This window comes from Chelonoidis abingdonii, chromosome 18 (genome assembly GCF_003597395.2).
Source record: "Chelonoidis abingdonii isolate Lonesome George chromosome 18, CheloAbing_2.0, whole genome shotgun sequence".
In the NCBI taxonomy this organism is placed as follows: Eukaryota; Metazoa; Chordata; order Testudines; family Testudinidae; genus Chelonoidis; species Chelonoidis abingdonii.
The window spans coordinates 974849-995859 of record NC_133786.1 but is presented as its reverse complement, the minus strand read 5'-3'; the positions used below and the strand labels follow the sequence as shown (position 1 = coordinate 995859).

Here is a 21011-nt window from a genome sequence, read left to right as displayed (position 1 = left end):
CAGCCACTGCTGTCAGTGAGATAAGTGTCTGTTCTGGTGAGAGCTCTGCTCACGACCCACCTGGCTCCAGGTAGGGACGCCCTGTTAGTTGGGCCTGGGTTTGTAACAAAGTGTTCGTGACTAGCTGTGGTTATGAGGGAGACTGGGTCCCAATTTTCAGGATCTGCTCATTTCTCTGTTGACAAGCGATGTGTCCTCTGCAGAAAAGGTAGGTTCCAGGTGGTGAGTTACTTGCCTTCCTCCTGTGTTTCTCTCTCTCTCTCTTCTAGTGTTGGCCAACACACTCTCTCTCTCTGTTCTTGCCTCTCTCTTTTCTGCAATCTCCCTTCATGGCACACAGGCAGGTGAGCTAGCTGTGCATCCCCAGAGGCCAGGTCTTGGGAAGCATGGTGAAGTAGGAGGGGACGGAAATAATGCAAGGCAGTGGGTGTGAGAGTGGAGCGGTGACTGTCGCTGTTAACTCGGTCTCTGTTCATCGAATGGGGCCGATGCAGACGGAATGGAAGAGGGAGGCAGGATTGAGGGCAAGATTTCAAGTATCATTAGAGCTCTGTGTAGTGATGGCTCATGCTTGGTTTTTGCAGCTGCTCTTGCAGCGGAATTGTCCAGAAGCCCTAGCTGGAGGAGGAAGAGGCAGAAGTGGACCTGAGCAGCTTGGACATGGTTTTAAGCGGACATGAACAGTCCTCAGCTTTCTGTCTCCTGCATAACTGGCTGTGAGTAAGCGGTCTGTACTTTGAATTCCTTCTCTGTACTTGCTGTCATAGGGCCATGTGCTTCCTCATTGGGTAGTGATAAAGGTGTAGTGTAGTGATAAAGGTGTGATGGAAAGAGAGTCGAGGGCTGAGCTCGACCATGTGGGAGAGGTGAAAAGAAGAGCAGATGAGTTGCTGCCTACTGAGATGGTAACTTACTTGTTCCCCCACCCCACCCCTTGTGCTGGGTTTAGAACCAAGTGAAAAGAAGTCTCACGTCAGAGTGTACTGCCCTCATGGGACGGAAATCAAGCGAGAGCGACGAGACCTCGAGCATTGTTCATGCCAGGCAAGAGCTGTCCATCTGTGAGCGTAACAGCTGCCACTGTCACTGAGAGAAGTGTCTGTTTTGGTGAGGGTTCTGTTCACGGCCCACCTGGTTCCAGGTAGACACACCCCATCAGCTGGGGCTGGGTTTACAAGAATATGTTCCTCACTAGCTGTGGTTATGAGGGAGACAAGGTCCTCATTTTCAGGGGGTGCTCATTTCTCTGTCCAGTAGCTGTTTCCTCCTCAGCAGAAGGTTGGATCCAGGAGGATGACACCAGGTGGTGAGTTGCTTGCCTTCCTCCCATGATTCTCTTTCTCTTCTCTAGTGTTGGCCAACACACACTCTCTCTCTGTCCTTGCCTCTCCTTCTGCTGTCTCCCTTCATAGCACATGGGCAGGGGTGCTAGGTGTGCATCCCCACAGGCTGTGTCTCCTGGATCCATGAAGAAGTAGGAGGGGACAAAAATCATTCTGGATAGCGGATAGAGTGGAGTGGTGACTGTCGGTGTTAACTCCATCTCTGTTCATCAAGTGGGGTTGATGTAGATGGAATGGGAGAGGGAGGCAGGGATGAGGGTATTCATAGAGCTCTGTGTAGTGATAGTTCTTGGACGATTCCTTTGTAAACTAATAAATCCAACCAAGAGCCTTAGCCGGAGGATAGGGTGGCAGAAGTGAAGCTGAGCAGCCTGAACATCCTTCTAAGGAGACATGAACAGTCCTCAGATTTCTGAATTCTGCATAACTAGCGGTGAGTAAGAGGTCAGTGCTTTCAATTCCTCACCTCTACTGGTAGTTTTCTTTACAAGCAGGGCCGGCTCAGGCGGGGCCACCGGAGCAGCAAAACGGGAAAAACTGGCGTGGCTGGAGTGGCAAAGTGGGGAGGGGGAGGAACGCGGCACAGCTGGAGCGGCAAACGAGGGCGGTGTGGGGAGAAGCATCGGTGTGGCTGGAAAAGCGGGGGGGAAAGCAAAACAAAACCCCCTACAGGGCAACCGGAGCCAGGGGACTCTGTGCTGCAGAGCGCGTGCCCAGTCTAATGGGTGGGAAGGGGAGGGAGCGGGGGGCAGAGAGGAGGAGTTCGGCCAGTGCTTCAGCAGGGCACTCACCCTGCGGCCCCGACTGCTGCACCACCTGCCAGGAGGGCTCCACTCCACTCTGGTCAGCGGGTAGGGAAGGACGTGGGCTGCCCTGCCGAGCTTGGTGCAGGGCGCTCCCCTCCTCTGTGCTGCTGCCCCCTACAGGGCGGCTGGAGCACCAAACAACAACAACAAAAAGCAGCTGTGCTGCCCTAGGTTTGGGCAGAAGCCACCCCGTAGAATGTGCCGCCCCAAGCACGAGCTTGCTCAGCTGGTGCCTGGAGCCGACCCTGTTTACAGGCCCTGTGTTTCCTTGTTGAGTACAGGGCACTGTGGTATTAAGGCTGGGGAAGGGACAAGAGTCTCCTGAGCAAAGTGACTATTTTGGGTGCAGTTACTATGGGTCCCTTCTAGTTGCAGGTGCAAAGTAGTAATGAAGGATGGGTTGAAGGCGGAGCCGTGGGATACGGGAGGTATGAAATGAAGAGATACGTGACATTGCTGACGGAGATGGTAACTTGTTTGTTTTTCCCCTTCTGCTGGGTTTAGTGCCAAGGGAAAAGAAGTCACACGTCAGTCTACTGCCCTCATGCGATGGAAAAGTGATCAAGAGCGATTGGACCTGGAGAATTATTGATGGCATGGAAAAGGCATCCATCTGGGAGCGGAACAGACGCCACTGTCACTGAGACAAGTGTCTGTCCTGCTGAGGGTTCTGCTCACGGCCCACCTGGCTCCAGGTAGTGATGCCCCATCGGCTGGGGCTGGGGCTTTTTTTTTTTTTTTTTTTTTAACAAAGTTCTTGAACAGCACAGGTTATGAGGGAGACAAGGTCCCCATTTTCAGGAGGTGTTCATGTCCAGTAGTTTTGTGTCCTCTGCAGCAAAAGGTTAGATCCAGGAGGATGACACCAGGTGGCAAGTTGCTTGCCTTCCTCCTATGTTTTTCTCTCTCTTTTCTAATATGTTGGCCAACACACACTCTCTCTCTCTGTCCTTACCTTTCCTTGTGCCATCTCCCTTCATAGGACATGATCGGGGTGCTAGGTGTGCATCCCCCCAGACTAGGTCTTCGGAGCCATGGAGCAGTAGGAGCAGAGAAAAATCATGAGGGGCAGTGAGTGCTAGAGTGAAGCGGTGACTGTCTGCTTTTACTCAGTCTCTGTTCGAGTCAGGCTGAGGTAGATAGGATGGGAGAGGGAGGCAGGGATGAGGGCTTTAATAGAGCTCTGCATAGTGATAGTTCTTGGCTGGCTTAATTAGTTTGCAGAAGAATCGTCCAGGAGCCCTCGCCGGAGGAGAAACTGGCAGAAGTGGACCTGAGCAGCCTGAACATCCTTCTAAGGAGACATGAACGGTCCTCAGCTTTCTGCCTCTCATGTAAGCTGTCAGTGCTTGGAATTCCTCATCTGTACTCACTGTATTCACAGCCCGTATGGTTCCTCGTTGGGTATGGGGCTCTGTGGTGTTAAGGCTTGGGAGGGACCAGCGTCTGCTGTGCAGAGTGATTGTCGGATACTGTTACAAGGGCTGCTTTTTGGTTGTAATGCTAAAGGTGTGATGGGAAGAGTGTTGAGGGTGGAGCCCTGCCTTGTTGGAGAGGCGAAAAGAAGAGCCAATGCGACGTTGTCCACTGAGTTGGTAACTTTGTTTTTTCCCCTTTTGCTAGGGTTAAGTACCAAGGGAAAAGAAATCTCACGTCAGAGTCTGCTGTCCTCATGCGATGGAAAGCGAGTGAGAGCGATGGGACTGCGAGAGTTATTGATGCTACACAAAAGCCGTCCACCTGGGAGCGGAACAGCTGCTGCTGTCAGTGAGATAAGTGTCTGTTTTGGTGATTGCTCTACTCATGGACCACCTTGCTCCTGGTAGGGATGTCCTGTTTGCTGGGGCTGTGTTTATAAGAAAATGTTGTTTTTGAGTAGCTGTGGTTGTGAGGGAGACAAGGTCCCCATTTTCAGGGGCTGCTCAATTCTCTCGTCAGGAGCGGTGTGTCCTCCGCAGCAAAAGGTTAGATCCAGGAGGATGACTTCAGGTGGCGAGTTGCTTGCCTTCCTCCTGTGTTTCTCTCTCTGTCCTCTAGTATGTTGGCCAACACACACCCTCTCTCTATACTTACGTTTCCTTTTGCCATCTCCCTTCATAGGACACGGGCAGGCGTGCTAGGTGCGCATCTCCATAGGTTAGGTCTTGGGAGTCCTGAAGTAATAGAAGGGGACAAAAACCATGTGGGGCAGTGGGTGCTAAAGTGAAGCAGTGACTGTCGGTGTTCACTTGGTCTCTGTTCATTGAGTGGGGCCGATGTAGATGGGATGGAAGAGGGAGGCAGGATGAGGGCAAGATTTCAAGCACCAATAGAGCTGTGTGTACTGATGGCTCATGCTTGACTTTTGCAGCTGCTTTTGCAGAGGAATTGTCCAGAAGCCCTCGCCGGAGCAGAAACTGGCAGAGGTGCATCTCAGCAGCCTGGACATCCTTATGAGGAGACATGAACAGTCCTCAGCTTTCTGCATTCTGAATAACTGGCTGTGAGTAAGAGGTCAGTGCCTTCAATTCCTTATCTGTACTCGCTGTAGTTTTCTTCACAGGCAGTGTGCTTCCTCATTGGTGTCATGGAGTTTGGTGGAGACAAGGCCCTGCACCCCCGGCTTCCTGCCATTCACGAAGACTCTCAGCCAGCCAGTAAAACAGAAGGCTTATTTAGACGACTGGAGCACAGTCCAAGACAGGTCTTGCAGGTACAGAAAACAGGACCCCCTCGGTTAGGTCCATCTTCCGGGAGCCCAGGGAGGCCAGAGCCCCGTCAGGGCTCCCCTCCATTTTCCCAGCCAGCCTCAGTCAGAGACTCTCCAGCCCTTCCTGTCTGGCCTTTGTCTCTTTCCCAGGCCAGGAGGTCACCTGATCTTTGTTTTCTGACACCTTCAGTTGGCAGCTTTGCAGAGGAGGGGCCCAGGCCGTTAGTTACTGGGAGAGAGTGCTGGCCATTCTCTGTGCAGACAGCATCACAGGGGCCCTCTAAGGCTCTGCAAAAATCGTACACCCTGATCCCCTACATCTAGATATTTAAGAAAGACATAGGGGAAACTGAGGCACCCACGCAGTATTCAGAGAAAACATTCAGAACCTTCCCACTTGGTCACAGTTGGGTACGAGGCTCTTTGGGATTAAGGCTGGGGAAGGGACAAGAGTCTACTGAGCAGAGTGACTATTTTGGGTGCAGTTACAATGGGTCCTTTCTAGTTACAGGTGTAAAGTAGTTCAGGGCAGAGCCATCGGACACAGGAGCTGTGAAATGAAGAGACTACGTGACATTGCAGACAGAGATGCTAATTTACTTTGTTCTTCTCCTCTGTGCTGGTTTTAGTGCCGAGGGAAAAGAAGTCACACGTCAGTCTACTGCCCTCATGCGATGGAAAGCGAGCGAGAGCGATGAGACTGCGAGCTTTGTTGATACCACGAAAAAACCATCCAACTGGGATCAGAACAGCCGCTACTGTCAGTGAGATAAGTGACTGACTGGTTTGGTGAGGGCTCTGCTCACGGCCCGCTTGCATCCAGGTAGGGAAACCCCATTAGCTGGGGCTAGGTTTGTAGGAAAAGTTTCCTGACTAGCTGCGGTTAGAAGGGAGACAAAGTCCCCATTTTCAGGGGCTGCTCAGTTCTCTGGCCAGGATCGGTGTGTCCTCTGCAGTAGAAGGTTAGATTCAGGAGGATAACTCCATGTGACGAGTCGCTTGCCTTCCTCCCATGTTCCCCTCGCTCTCTTCTCTACTGTGTACACACACACACAAACTCTGTCTGTCTGTCCTTGCCTCTTCTTGTGGTGTCTCCCTTCACAGGACATGGGCAGCTGTGCTCGGGGTGCATCCTCACTGGCTAGGTCTCGGGAGCCATGAAGAAGTAGGAGGGGACAAAAATCATGCAAAGTAGTTGATGCGAGAGTGGAGGCAGGTACTGGAAGGCCTTGTGCACCTATAGTGTTTTTGTCAGTGATGGCTCTTCCATAGGTGGTTAGCTGTTCTTGCGGAGGGCTGCTCCAGGCTAGCGGAGCAGCCCCAGACAGAGGAGGAGCATCTGGAGGAAGCAGACATACCCAATCTAGGTGTTTGGCTTTACAGTGGAGCTGAGGAGCTCTCCTGTAATGTTGGAGGAGTAAGTGTATGTTTTTGTGAAATGATGTTTCTCTATCCAGTATCTGCAGAGTGAGGTGCCTCGTGGAGAGCAGCGAGATGCTTCTCCTATCCCTGGGATAGGTCCTGGGGAAGGTCCAGCTCTGCCTGTGGCTGGTAGTGGTCTGGGATTGTCCCTTTCCTGGAGGGCTGTAGCTCCTTAGGAGTGATGAGTATTTTAAGCCCTGGGTAAGCTGAAGAAGAGTAAAGAAGGAGGGAGAAGCAGCCAGTGATGTGTGTCCGTGTCCGTTTTTCTTCCGTGCACAAGTGGTGACCTAGTTTACAAGTGTTCTTTCTCTTTTCAGTTCGTACTGAGATCGGTCAGATGAGAGATCGGCCAACCTGTGGCAGAGATCAAAGAAGGAGCAGCAACCCAGAGCCCATCGCTAGGGATGGAAGCCGGACAATGATCTGCAGAGTAAGAGCAAATGGAAACTTGCTGAAGTTCCGTATTGAGGGAGGGCAGCAAATACTCTTGTCAGTGGAGAGAATTTGTTAGTATGCGGAGGGCCCCTGAGGAAAGGCCTCTGCATCTCACGGGGCCACAGTAAGCTCAGGGGAATCCTTTGTGCCCTCTCAAGGAACTGTCAGGTGCTATGGAGTCTTCCGAAAGTGCGATAACTCTTTGTGGAGAGCCAGGAAGGTGACTACAGGTGCTGAGTTTGCCTCCTTCCTGTATATGTATCTCTGCTCTCATGTGTTGGCCAACATGTGCGCGCTCTCTTTCTGTCTCTATCCTTGTCCCCTTGCATAGAACATGGGCAGTGGTGGATACTCACAGTCTAGGGCTGGAGAGCCTGTACCCCACTGGGGCATTGGGAGGAGGAAGAGAAGCATGATGGGTATTAGATCCTCCATTGGTGGTGTTGTGGGTGACTGTGGGAGTTGACTCTGACTCTGTTCATCAAGTGGGGCTGATGTACAGTGTATGGGAGAAGGAGGGCAGCATCTCACACAGCGACAGAACTTAGGGCAGTGACGGCCCCTGTGATGGGTTGGATCACAGACACCCCCCTGGGAGCTGTCAACTGATGTGCCAAGACTACCTCTGCCCCTGTTTTTCCCTGCTAGCTCAGGACTCCAGCACCCTCTCTTGCTGAGCCAGATAGTCCCATCTGCTCCAACAAAGACTCAGGGTGTGAATTACTTGCCCCAAAGCTGCAGGTTTACCTGAAAACAGCTCACAGAAGTGTGCTTGTCTTTAGCACTCAAATGCCCAACTCCCAATGGTGTACAAACACAAATCCATTTTACCCTGCATAAAGCTTATACGGAGTAAACTCATAAATGGTTCACCCTCTATAACACTGATAGAGAGAGATGCACAGCTGTTTGTTCCCCCTCCAGGTTAATTCTGGGTTAATTAACAAGTAAAAAGTGATTTTGTCAATACGGAAAGTAGGATTTAAGTGGTTCCAAATAGTAACAGACAGAACAAAGTAAGTTACCCAGCAAAATAAAATAAAACGCGCAAATCTATGTCTAATCAAACTGAATACAGATAATCTCACCCTCAGAGATGCTTCAGTAAGTTTTTTCCTCAGACTGGACCCCATCCAGGCTTGGGCACAGTTCTTTCCCTGGTACAGCTCCTGTTCCAGCTCAGGTGGTAGCTAGGGGATTCTTCCTGACTCCATGGCTCTTCTCCCGCTTTGTTCTGTTCCACCCCTTTATATATCTTTTGCATAAGGCAGGAAGCCCTTTTCTCTCTCTGGGTCTCCCCCCACTGGAAAAGCACCAGGTTAAAGATGGATTTCAGTTCATGTGACTTCACCACATGTCACTGTAAGACCCCAAGCCTTCATTCTTCTCAGCCTGACTCACAGGAAGGCCTGCCTGCAAACAGAGCCCCAGTCAATTGTCCCGGTTGATGGGAGCCATTAAGATTCCAAATCACCATTAATAGCCCACACTTTCTATAAATGTACCACTGTTGTATCTGGGACTAAAAAGATGAAATATAACTTTGAGGGACTATTGTAATTATGCAAACAGGATGACCTACTGAGTGTGATTATAAGCTTTGTAGTGATACCTTACAAGAGACATTTGGCATGAAGCATATTCCAGTTATATTATATTCACTTATTACCATATTTTTATAAAACCATATAGACTGCACAATGTCACAACTCCTGCTTGTGTTATATGCTGTGTTTTCAGAGGGATTGTCCAGGAGCCCCAGCCAGAAGAGAAGCTGGAAGAAGTGAACCTGAGCAGCCTGGACATCCTTGTAAGCAGAGATGAACAGTCCTCAGCTTTCTGCCTTCTCCATGACTGGCGGTGAGTGAACAATTACGGCCTCTATCCCTCATCCGTACCACTCTAGTTTCCTTAGAGGCCGTGAGCCTCCTCGCTGGGCACGGGGCTCTGTGGGATTAAGACCAGGGGAAGGGACAACAGTCTCCTCTGTACAAGGACTCTCTTGGATGCAGGTGCAACAGGCTACTTAACATACGAATGTAAGAATGACCAGACTGGGTCAGATCAAAGGTCCACCTAGCCCAGTATCCTGTCCGCTGACAGTGGCTAATGTCAGGTGCCCCAGAGGGAAAGAACAGAACAGGGAAGTACCAAGTGATCCATCCCTTGTCTCCCATTCCCAGCTTCTGGCAAACAGAGGCCAGGGACGCTATCCCTGCTTATCCTGACTAATAGCCGTTCATGGACTGATCCTCGATGAATTTACAGTAACTCTCCACTTAACGTCTCCATGCTTAACATCGTTTCAATCTTAGGTCCCTGCTCAATTACAGAACATGCTTCATTTAAAGATGTGCAAAGCTTCGCTATAATGATGTTTGGCTGCCTGCTTTGTCCTGAAATGGCAGACCCCCATCAGCTCCCTTATGCTCCTCCCCCCAGCACCTCCCACCCGCCAGCAGGCCTTGTGGCTCAGTGCCTTCCCTCTCCGCCTGCCCGTGGCAATCAGCTGGCTTATGGCATTCAGGGGGGAGAGGACTCGGCACAGAGGCTCCCCTTTCTTCCCCTGCTTCCAAAACACCACAAATCAGCTGATTGCCCCAGAGGGGAGGGAGGGGGGATGCTGCATGTCATATCCTTGCCCCTCCCCCCCCCCCGAAGGCCGCAAGCCAGTTGATTGCACTGGGAAGAAGGCAGTGGAGGCAGGGGTGAGGAGCGAGGATGCAGTGTGCCAAGTAAAAGGGAAGGAAGGGAGAAGAAGAGACTGGATAAGGATGGGAGTTTGGGGGAAGAGAAGTGAGCAGCCAAGGGTTGAGGCTCCCCTGGTACTTGCAGAGTAGGGGAAGCTGCCGCTGCTGCGCTGCAATGTGCTTCTCCTAGCCTACAACACCTTCAGCCTCCTTGCCTGCCTCATTGTCGCCAGTGCCAGTGGGCTGTGCCCGTGTGGGGTCAGGCGGGGGCACCTCCCAACTATAGTACTGTACTGTATGGCAAAAAATTATTCCCAGAAGCATAACTGCCCCCATTTACAGTCATTCTTGTGGGAAAATTGGATTCACTTAACATTGTTTCACTTAGTCGCATTTCCAGGAACATGACAACGTTAAGTGAGAGTTACTGTACTCTAGTTCTTTTTTGAATCCCATTATAGTCTTGGCTTTCACAGCATTCTCTGGCAAGGAGCTCCACAGGTCAAGTGTGCATTGTGTGCTTTTTAATTGGAGCTATAAAGGTGTGATGTGAGAACAACAACCTACACAACGCTGCAGATTCCGATTATAACTTGTTTTTCCCTCTTGTGTTTTGCTTAGTACCATGGGGAAAGAAGTCAAGGGTAAGAGCCCACCCCCATTGTGATATGGAAAGCACCCAAGAGCCGTGAGACAGTGAGCATTGTTGATGCCAGGCTATGGCGATGCCATCGATCTGGGAGCGGAACAGCTGTCACTATCAGTGAGATAAGTGTCTGGTTTGGTGAGGACTCCGGTAACGGCCCACCTACCTCCAGGCTGAGACTTGTCAGTAGCTGGAGCTCGGTTTGTAGGAAAACATTCCTGACCTGCTGTGGTTACGAGGGAGACAAGGTCCCCATTTTCAGGGGCTAGTCTTTTCTCTGTCCCCAAACAGTGTGTCCTACGCAGCAGAAGATTGGTTTGAGGAGGATGACTCCAGCTGATGAGTTTCTTGACTCCATCCCACATTTTTCTCTCTCTCTCTCTCTCTCTCTCCCCTCTAATGTGTTGGCCAACACACACACTGACTGTCTGTCTGTCCTCTCTCTCTCTCTCTGTCCTTGCCTCTCCTTGTGCTGTCTCCCTTCGTAGGACACAGGCAGGTGTGGTAGGTGTGCATCCCCGCAGGCTAGGTCTTGTGAGTTATGAACAAGTAGGGGACTGAAATCATGCAGGGCAGTGGACGCTAGAGTGCAGCGATGACTGTGAGTGTTGACTGAGTCTCTGCTCTAGGGGGGCTGATGTGGATGGGATGGGAGAGGGAGGCAGGGATGAGGGCAAGATTTTAAGCACCAATAGAGATGTGTGTAGTGATGGCTCATGCTTGGCTTTTGCAGATCCATTTTCAGAGGAATTTCCCAGGAGCCGTAGCCAGAGGAGAAGTTGGCAGATGTGGACATGAGGAAACTGAACATCCTTCTGAGCAGACACGAACAGTCCTCAGCTTTCTGCTTCCCATATAACTGGCTGTGAGTAAGCCATCGGTGCTTTGAATTCCTCATCTGTTTTTGCTGTAGTTTGCTTCACATGTCGTGTGCTTCCTCATTGGGCATGAGGCTCTTTGGGATTAAGGTGGGGGAAGGGCCAACAGTCTCCTGAGCAAAGTGACTATTTTGGGTGCAGTTACAATGGGTCCCTTCTAGTTGCACATGTAAAGTAGTGATGGAGATGGGTTGAGGGCAGAACCGTGGGATATAGGAGTTGTAAAATGAAGAGACTACGCAACATTGCAGACGGAGATGCTATTTTTTTTTAAATGTTTTTCTCCCCTCTGCTGGGTTTAGTAACAAGGAAAAAGAAGTTACACATCAGTCTACTGCCCTCATGCGATGGACAGTGAGTGAGAGCAGGACCCTGTGAGCATTGTTCATGCCAGGCAAGAGCTGTCCATCTGGGAGCCAAGCAGAGACTACTGTCAGTCAGATAAGTGTTTGTTTTGCGGAGGGTTCTGCTCACGGCCCACCTCCTGGTAGGGACGCCCCATTACCAAGGCCTGGGTTTGTAAGAAAAGGTTGCAATTAGTGGTTATGAGGGAGATGAGGTTCCCATTTTCAGGGGCTGGTCATTTCTCTGGCCAGGAGGGGTGTGTCCTCTGCAGCAGAAGGCTGGATCCAGGGGATGACTCCAGCTGATGAGTTTCTTGACTTCCTCCCATGTTTTTCTCTTTCTCTCCTCTAATGTGTTGGCCAACACACACTCTGTCTCTGTCTCTGTCTCTCTGTCCTTGCATCTTCTTGTGCTGTCTCCCTTCGTAGGACACAGGCAGGAGTTCTAGCTGTGCAGCCCCAAAGGCTAGATCTTGGGAGCTATGAACAAATAGGAGGAGATGAAAATCATGTGGGACAGTGGGCGCTAGAGTGGAATGGTGTCTGTTGATGTTGACTCAATCTCTATTTGAGTCGAGCGGATGTAAATGGGATGGGAGAGGGAGGCAGGGATTCAAGAGGAATTCACTTGGCTCTTGCATCGATTAAATGCAAGATTAAATGCACCAATAGTGCTGTGTGTAGTGATTGTATTTGCTTGACTTTATTAGTTTGCAGAGGAATCATCCAGGAACTCTCACCGCACGAGAATGTTCAGAAGTAGACCTGAGCAGCCTGAACATCCTTCTAAGGAGACCTCATCAGTCCTCAGCTTTCTGCCTTCTGCATAACTGGCTGTGACTAAGCAGTCAGTCCTTTGAATTTCTCATATGTACTCACTGTAACTTTCTTCATAGGCTGTTTCCTTCCTTATTTGGTACAGGTCACTGTGGGATTAAGGCTGGGGAAGGGACCAGAGTCACACTTGCCAACTTTCACTGGGTAAATAAGAACACTGAATTCACAATATTCCAAAAATCAACGTAATCCTATTTCAAAACAAGCCAATTCCTAAGAACCCCAACACTCTGTGTGACTAGATCTCTCCTGGCATGCAATCTAGGACTGTGGTGGGCCCGCTGTGTACCCTGACTCTCTCCTGTTTGCCCCTGCTTGCTGGAAGCTGCAAGCTACAACAAGCAATAAGCTACAGGCCAAAAACAAGCCCAATTTCTATGTTTTATTTCTCCCCCCGAGGTTTGGTGTGTGTGACCAGAGTCTGCTGTGCAGACTGACTATTTCGGGTGTCATTGTGTCATTGCTTTCTACTTGTTGTCCTACCGATGTAATGAGAAGAGGATTGAGGGTGGAGCCCCACTGTGTGCGGGAGCGGAAAATAAGAGCCTACCCAAAGTTGCTGACTGAAAGGGTAACTGGTTTGTTTTTTCCCCTTTGTGCTGGGTTTAGTAGCAAGAGAAAAGAAGTCAGAGGCCAAAGTATACTGCCCTCGTGCAATGGAAAGGGAGCAAGAGCGACGAGTCTTCGAGCGTTGTTGATGCGATGCAGATGCGATGCAGAAGGCGTCCATCTGGGAGTGGAACCGCCACCACTCTCAATGAGATAAGTGTCTGTTTTGGTGATTGCTCTGCTCAAGGCCTATCTTGCTCCTGGTAGGGATGCCCTGTTAGCTGGGGCTGGGGGGTTTGTAAGGAAAGGTTCCTGACTAATTGTGGTTACAAGGGAAACGATGTCCCCGTTTTCAGGGGCTGCTCATGTCTCTGGCCAGGACCAGTGTGTCCTCCACAGCATATTAGATCCAGGGGGATGACTCCAGCTGGTGAGTTTCTTGACTCCCTCCCACGTTTTTCTCTCTCTCTCCTGTAATATGTTGGCCAACACACACTCTGTCTGTTTCTGTCCTTGCCTCTCCTTGCGCTGTCTCCCTTCGTAGGACACGGGCAGGTGTGTTAGGTGTGCATCCCCACAGGCTAGGTCTTGTGAGGTATGAACAAGTAGGGGACCGAAATGATGCAAGGCAGTGGGCCCTAGAGTGCAGCGATGACTGTGGGTGTTGACTGACTCTCTGCTCTAGTGGATGGGATGGGACAGGGAGGTAGGGATGAGGGCAAGATTTCATGCACCAATTGAATTTTTTGTAGTAAGGGCCCTTGCTTGGCTTATTTGCTGCACTTGTAGAGGAATCGTCCAGGAGTGGTATCCAGAGGAGAAATTGGCAGATGTGGGCCTGAGATGCCTGGACATCCTTCTAAGCAGAGATTAACAGTCCTCAGTTTTCTGCCTTGTGCATAACTGGCTGTGGGTAAGTGGTCAGTGCTTGGAATTCCTTACCTGTACTCGCTGTGATTTTCTTCACACTTCATTTGCTTCCTTGTTGGGTGTGGGGCTTTGTGGGATTAAGGCTGGGGAAGGAACCAGAGTCACAGCTGCTAACTTTCACTGGGGAAATAAGCACTCCGACTTTGACAATAAGCCAAAAGTCAAGATAAACCCATTTTGAAAACAAGGCCAAAACGAGCCAATCCCTAAGAACCCCAACACTCAATGACTAGATCTCGCCTGGTGTGCAGTCTGGGACTGTGGTGGGCCTTTTGCTCCTCCTTGTCCATGCTTGCTGGAAGCAAAAAGCTACAAGAGGCAATAAGTTAAAAGCCAAAAAGAAGCACAATTTCTACGTGTTTTCCCCATAGGTTTGGTGAGTCTGACCAGAGTCATCTGTGCAGAGTGACTATTTCAGATGTCATTGCAAGGGGTGCTTTCTACTGTTGTCATAAAGGTGTGATGGGAGGAGGGTTCAGGGCAGAGTCCCACCATGTGAGAGAGGCAAAAAGAAGCAGATACCCAACCTTGCCAATTGAGATGGAGACTGAGTTGTTCTTCTGTTGGATTTAGTACCAAGGGAAAAGAAGTCACAAGTTAGTCTACTGCCCTCATGTGATGGAAAGCGAGCGAGAGTGATGGGACTGCGAGAATTATTGATGCCTTGAAAAAGCTGTCCAACTGGGAATGGAACAGTCGTCACTGTCAATGAGATAAGTGTCTGTTTTGGTGATTGCTCTGCTCATGGCCCACCTTCCTCCTGATAGGGATGCCCCGTTTGCTGAGGCTGTGTTTGTAAGAAAAGGTTCCTGACTAGTGGTTATGAGGGAGACGAGGTCCCCATTTTTAGGGGCTGCTCAGTTTTCTGGCCAGGAGCAGTGTGTCCTACGCAGCAGAAGGTTGCATGTAGGGGAATGAGTTCAGGTGGTGAGTTGCTTGCCTTCCTCTTGTGTTTCTCTCTCTCTCTCTCTTTCTCAATCTGTCCTTGCCTTTCCTTGTGCTGTCTCCCTTCTTAGGACATAGGCAGGCGAGCTAGGTTGTGTCTTGGGAGCCATAAAGAAGTACGAGGGGACGAAAATCATGCAGGGCAGTCGGTGCGAGACTGGAGCAGTGACTGTGGGTGTTGTGGGGCCAAGACAGATGGAAAGCGACGCAGGGAAGAGGGCCTTAATTGGGTTCTATATAGTGCAGTTCTCAAACTGGGGTTTAGGCCCCGTCAGGGGGCCGCAAGGTTGTTATATGGGGGGTTGTGAAATGTCATCCTCCATCCTAAACATCACTTTGCCTCCAGCATTTATAATGGTGTTGATTATACAAAAAGTGTTTTTAATTTAAATGGGAGGGTCACACTCAGAAGCTTCCTATGTAAAAGGGGTCATCAGTACAAAAGTTTGAGAACCACCGGTGTAGTGATAGTTCTTGCTTGCCTTTATTAGTTTGCAGGGGAATTGTCCAGGAGTCTCAGCTAGAGAAGAAGCTGGCAGAAGTGGACGTGAACTGCCTGGACATCCTTCTAAGGAGACATGAACAGTCCTCAGCTTTCTGCATTCTGAATAACTGGCTGTGAGTAAGAAGTCAGTGTTTTCAATTCCTTATCTGTACTCATTCTTGTTTCCTTCACAGGCCGTGTGCTTCCTCGTTGGGTATGGGGTTCTTTGGGATTAAGGTTGGGGAAGGGACAAGAGTCTCCTGAGCAAAGTGACTATTTTGGGTGCAGTTAAAATGGGTCCTTTCTAGTTGCAGCTGTAAAGTACTAATGGGAGATGGGTTGAGGGCAGAGCTGTGGGATATGGGAGATGTGAGATGAAGAGACTACGTGACATTGCAGACGGAGATGGTAATTTTAATTTTTTTTTCTTCCCTGTACTTCTTCCTTGGTATTAAACCCAGCAGTCACACATCAGATTCTACTGCCCTCGTGCGATGGAAAATGAGTGAGAGCAGTGAGCCTGTGAGCATTGTTCATGCCAGGCAACAGCCATCAATGTGGGAGTCGAGCAGACGCCACTATCAGTGAGATAAGTGTCTGTTTTGCTGAGGGTTCTGCTCATGGCCCATCTGACTCCAGGTAGAGACACAAGTTAGCTGGGGCTGGGTTTGTAAGAAAAGGTTCCTAAGTAGCTGTGGTTATGAGGGATGAAAGGTCCCCCTTTACAGGGACTGATCATTTCTCTGTCCACAAGCAATGTCTCCTCTGCAGCAGAAGGTGGATCCAGGGGCATGAATCCAGCTAGTGAGTTTCTTGCCTTTCTCTGTTTTTTCTGTCTTCTACTCTCTTCTCTAGCGTGTTGGCCAACACTCTCTGTCTCTGTCCTTGCCTCTCCTTGTGCCGTCTCCCTTCATAGGACACGGGCAGAAGTGCATCCCCACAGGCTAGGTATCAGGAACTATGAGGAAGTAAGAGGGGATGAAAATCATGCAGAGTAGTGGGCGCTAGAGTGGAGTGGTGACTGTCAGTGTTGACTTAGTCTCTGTTCATCGAGTCGGGCTGATGTAGATGGGATGGGAGAGGGAGGCAGGGATGAGGGCATTCATAGAGCTCTGTGTAGTGACAGTTCTTGCTTGGCTTTATTAGTTTGCAGATGAATTGTCCAGGAGCCCCAGCCAGATGAGTGTCAGAAGTGGACCTGAGCAGCATGGACATCCTTCTAAGGAAACATGAATAGTCCTCAGGTTTTTGTCTTCTGCATAACTAGCTGTGAGTAAGCGGTCAGTGCTTTGAATTCGTCATCTGTACTCACTGTAGTATTCTTCACAGACCATGTGGTTCCTCGTTGGGTATGGGGCTCTGTGAGATTAAGGCTGGGGAGGGACCAGAGTCTGCTGTGCAGAGTGACTCTGTTGGGTGTTGTTGAAAGGGGTGCTTTCTACTTTTAGTTCTAAAGGTGTAATGGGTAGAGGGCGGAACCCCGCCGTGTGTGAGAGGCGAAAAGAAGAGCCTACGAGACATTGCCGACTGAGACGCTAGCTTATTTGCTTTATCCCCTGGTGTTAGTACCAAGCAAAAAGACGTCACGTGTCAAAGTCTACTGCCCTTATAATGGAAAGCGAGTGAGAGTGATGAGACTGCGAGCGTTGTTGGTGCCAGGCAGGAGCCGTCTGTCTGGGAGCAGAACAGCCGCTACTATCACTGAGATAAGTATCTGTTTTGCTGAGGATTCTGCTCCTCCAGATAGGGACACCTCGTTAGCTGGGGCTGGGTTTGTAAGAAACGGTTCCTGAGTAAATGTGGTTATGAGGGAGACAAGATCCCCATTTTCAGGGGCTGCTTATTTCTCTGGCCAGGAGCAGTGTGTCCTCTGCAGTAGAAAGGTTGGATCCAGGAGGATGACTCCAGGTGGTGAGTTGCTTGCCTTCCTCCCATGTTCCCCTCGCTCTCTTTTCTGTACTTTATTGGCCAACACACTCTCTCCCTCTCTATGTCCCTGCCTCTCCTTGTGCTCTCTCCCTTCCTAGGACATGAGCAGGAGTGCTAGGTATGCATCCACACAGGTCAGGACTTGGGAGCCATGGAGAAGTTGAAGCAGAGAAAAATCATGAGGGGCAGTGGGCGCTGAAGTGGAGCGGTGACTCTCTTTACTTGTCTTTGTTCATGGAGTTGGGCTCAGATAGATGGCCTGGGAGAAGAGGATGGGATGAGGACAAGATGTCATGAATGAATAGAACTTTTTGTACTGATGGCTCAATGAATTGGTTTTGCAGCTGCACTTCCAGAGGAAGCGTCCAGGAGCCCCAGCCCGAGGAGAAGCTGGCAGAAGTGGACCTGATCAGTCTGAACATGTCTATTTAGAAGGATGTCCTCAGCTTTCTGCCTCCCACATAACTACACTTCATTACTTTAGCAGCACAGCTGAAGCCTAAGATAAATGCCGGTTAGAGGCTTAGCACAGATGGCTGCTTCCCTTGAGGTGGGTTTGGTTTCTTGTAAACCTTTGCTTCTTTGTTCTGGGTGTGGGAGGAGAATTTCCCTATTGTGGGAGTAGCTGTGGGATTACATCCAGGGGAATAGACAATAGTCTCCTCTGCATAGTGACTCTCTTGGGTGCAGGTGCAACAGACTGCTTAACATAAGAATGGCAATGCTTGGTCAGACTCATGGTCCATCTAGCCCAATATCCTGTCTTCTGACTGCTAATGCCAGGTGCTTCAAAGGGAATGAATAGAACAGGGAATCAAAACGTGATTCATCCTGTGTCACCAGTTCCCAGCTTCTGGCAAACAGAGGATAAGGGCACCATCCCTGTATGTCCTGACTAATAGCCATTGATGGACCAAACCTCCATGAATTTACCTAGTTCTTTTTTTAACCCTGTTACAGTCTTGGCTTTCATAGAAGTCTCTGGCCAGGAATTCCAGAAGTTGAGTGTGCATTGTGTCTTTTTTAATTGTATCTATAAAGGTGTAATGGGAGATGAGCGAAGAAGAACCTACACAACACTGCAGATTCCGATGGTAACTTTTGTCTGTGGTACTAAGCAAAACACGAAGGAAAAAGAAGTCAAAGGTAAGAACCCACTCCTGTTTTGAGATGGAAAGCACACAAGGCCCATGAGACAGTGAGCATTGTTGATGCCAGGCTATGCAGATGCTGTCAAGCTGGGAGTGGAGCAGCCGTCACCGTCAGTGAGATAAGTGTCTGGCCTGGTGAGGACTCTGGTAATGGCCAGCCTGCCTCCAGGCTGGGACTTGTCGTTAGCAGGGGCTTGATTTGTAGGAAAAGATTCCTGACATGCTGTGGTTAGGAGGAAGACAAGGTCCCCATTTTCAGGGGCTGGTCATTTCTCTGTCCACAAGCAGTGTGTCCTCTGCAGGAGAGGGTTGGATCCACGGGGATGACTCCAACTGGTGAGTTCTTTGCCTTCCTCCTGTGTTTCGCTGTCTGTCTGTCTGTCTGTCTCTCTCTTTTCTGTACTGTGTTGGCCAACACACACCGTCTCTCTCCCCCTCCTGCCTTTCCTCTCCCTGTGCTGTCTCCCTTCCTAGGACATGGGCAGGTGTGCTAGGGGTGCATCCCCACAGGCTTGGTTTCGGGAACCATGAAGAAGTAGGAGGGGATGAAGATCATGCAGGGTAATGGATAGTGGAGTGGAGCGGTGACTGTCCGTGTTCACTCCATCTGTGTTCGAGTGGGGCCGATGTACATGGAATGGAAGAGGGAAGCAGGAATGAGGACATTCATAGAACTCTGTGTAGTGATAGTTCTTGCTTGGCTTTATTAGGTTGCAGAGGAATTGTCCAGGAGGTGTCTGCAGAGGAGAAGCTGACAGAGATGGACCTGAACTTCCTGGACATCCTTCTAAGGAGACATGAAGGGTCCTCAGCTTTCTGCCTCTCATGTAAGCTGTCGTTGCTTGGAATTCCTCGTCCATACTCACTGTAGTGCTCTTCACAGGCCATGTGCTTCCTCGTTGGGTACGGGGCTCTGTGGGATTAGGGATGGGACTCCTCGCCAGAGAATGTTGTGACGGCTAAGACTAAAATCGGGTTCAAAAAAGAACTAGGTAAATTCATGGAAGATCAGTCCCTCAATGTCTGTTAGTCAGGTTGAGCAGGGATAGTGTGTCTAGCCCCTTCTGCATTTCAGGCTGCTTAGCTTCTCTCCCCTTGGGTAGGGTTTCCCTCAATCCTTTATGCCAGGGGAGTGTCTCTGCTCTGCTTGGGCAGGGTTTCCCTTCCTCTGGGCTGCTTTCTAGTTGTAGTGCTAAAGCTGTAATGGGAGGAGGGTTGAGGGCAGAGGCCTGAGGTGCGGTAGATGCGAGAAGAAGAACTTATGTACGTTGCAGACTGAGATGGTAACATGCTTGGTTTTTCCCATTGTCCTGGGTTTAGTACCAAGGGAAAGAAGTCACAAGTCAGCATCTCCTGCCCTCATGCGATGGAAAGTGAGCGAGAGCGATGGGACTGTGAGAATTATTGATGTCACAAAAAAGCCGTCCAACTGGGAGCAGAACAGCCACCACTGTCAATGAGGAAAGTGTCTGTTTTGGTGATTGCTCTGCCCACAGCTCACCTTGCTCCTGGTAGGGATGCCCCGTTTGCTGGGGCTGGTTTGTAAGAAAAAGTTTTTGAATAGCTGTGGTTATGAGGGAGGCAAGGTTCCCATTTCCAGCAACTGCTCAGTTCTCTGGCCAGTAGCACTGTGTCCTCTGCAGCAGAAGGTTAGATCCAGGAGGATGACTCCAGGTGGTGAGTTGCTTGCCTTCCTCCCATGATGTTTCTCAGTCTCTCTCTTGCTGTCTGTTCTCTAATATGTTGGCCAACACACACACACTCTCTATCCTTGCCTTTTCTTCTGCCATCTCTCTTGGTAGGACACAGGCAGGTGTGCTACGTGTGCATCCCCACAGGTTAGGTCTTGGAAGCCCTGGAGTAGTAGGAGAGGATGAAAACCATGTGGGGGAGTGGGAGCTAAAGTGAAGCAGTTACTGTCAGTGTTAACTCGGTCTCTGCTCATCGAGTGGGGCCGATGTAGATGGAAGAGGGAGGCAGGATGAGGGCAAGATTTCAAGCACCATTAGAAGTTTGTGTGGTGATGGCTCATGCTTGGCTTTTGCAGCTGTTCTTGCAGAAGAATTGTCTAGGAGCCCTCACCGGAGGACAAACTGGCAGAAATGGATCTGAGCAACTTGGACATCCTTGTAAAGAGACATGAATAGTCCTCTGCATTCTGAATAACTGGCTGTGAGTAAGAGGTCAGTTCTTTCAATTCCTTATCTATACTCGCTATGTGCTTCCTCATTGGGTATGGGGCTCTCTTGGATTATGTCTGGGGAGGGGCAGAGTGGTTACAAGGGGTGCTTTTTAGTTGTAATGCTAAAGGTGTAATGGGGAGGGGCGGTTTGAGGGCGGAGCCCTGGTGCGTTGGAGAGGCAAAAAGAATAGCCTATGCGACATTGTCCACTGAAATGGTAACTTGTTTGTTTTTCCTACTTGTGCTGGGTTTAGTGCCAAGGGAAAAGAAGTCACGCGCCAGAGTCTACTGTTCTCATGCAATGGAAAGCGAGTGAGAGCGATGAGACCGTGAGCATTGTTCATGCTATGCAGGAGCCGTCCAGCCGGCAGTGGAGCAGCTGCTATTGTCCGTGAGATAAGTGTCTGGTTCGGTTTGGTGAGGGCTCTGCTCACGGCCCACCTGGTTCCAGGTAGGGATACCCCATTAGCTGGGGCTGGGTTTGTAAGAAAAGGTTTCTCAATAGTTGTGGTTACAAGGGAGACAAGGTCCCCATTTTCAGAGGCTGGTCATTTCTCTGTCCACAAGCAGAAGGTTGGATCCAGGGGGATGACGCCAGCTGGTGAGTTTCTTACCTTTCTCTGTGTGTGTGTATCTCTCTCTTGTCTCTAGTGTGTTGGCCAACACTCTCTCTGTCCTTGCCTCTCCTTGTGCTGTCTCCCTTCATAGCACACGGGCAGGTGTGCATCCCCACAGGTTAGGTCTCAGGAGC

General features: G+C 50.1%; 2 protein-coding genes and 1 long non-coding RNA gene across 3 annotated transcripts in view; 2 read left to right on the top strand and 1 right to left on the bottom strand.

Moving 5' to 3' along the window:
- LOC116817058 (uncharacterized) overlaps positions 1-21011 on the bottom strand; it is a 270462-nt gene that overhangs the window by 195062 nt on the left and 54389 nt on the right. The window lies entirely within an intron of this gene.
- The window catches only part of LOC116817142 (uncharacterized), a 327071-nt gene that overhangs the window by 285128 nt on the left and 20932 nt on the right, over positions 1-21011 (top strand).
- On the top strand, positions 8431-14539 carry LOC142047902 (uncharacterized). Its single transcript, XR_012657214.1, has 3 exons — positions 8431-8555; positions 10007-10900; positions 13941-14539. It is a non-coding gene; the product is annotated as an uncharacterized LOC142047902 (long non-coding RNA).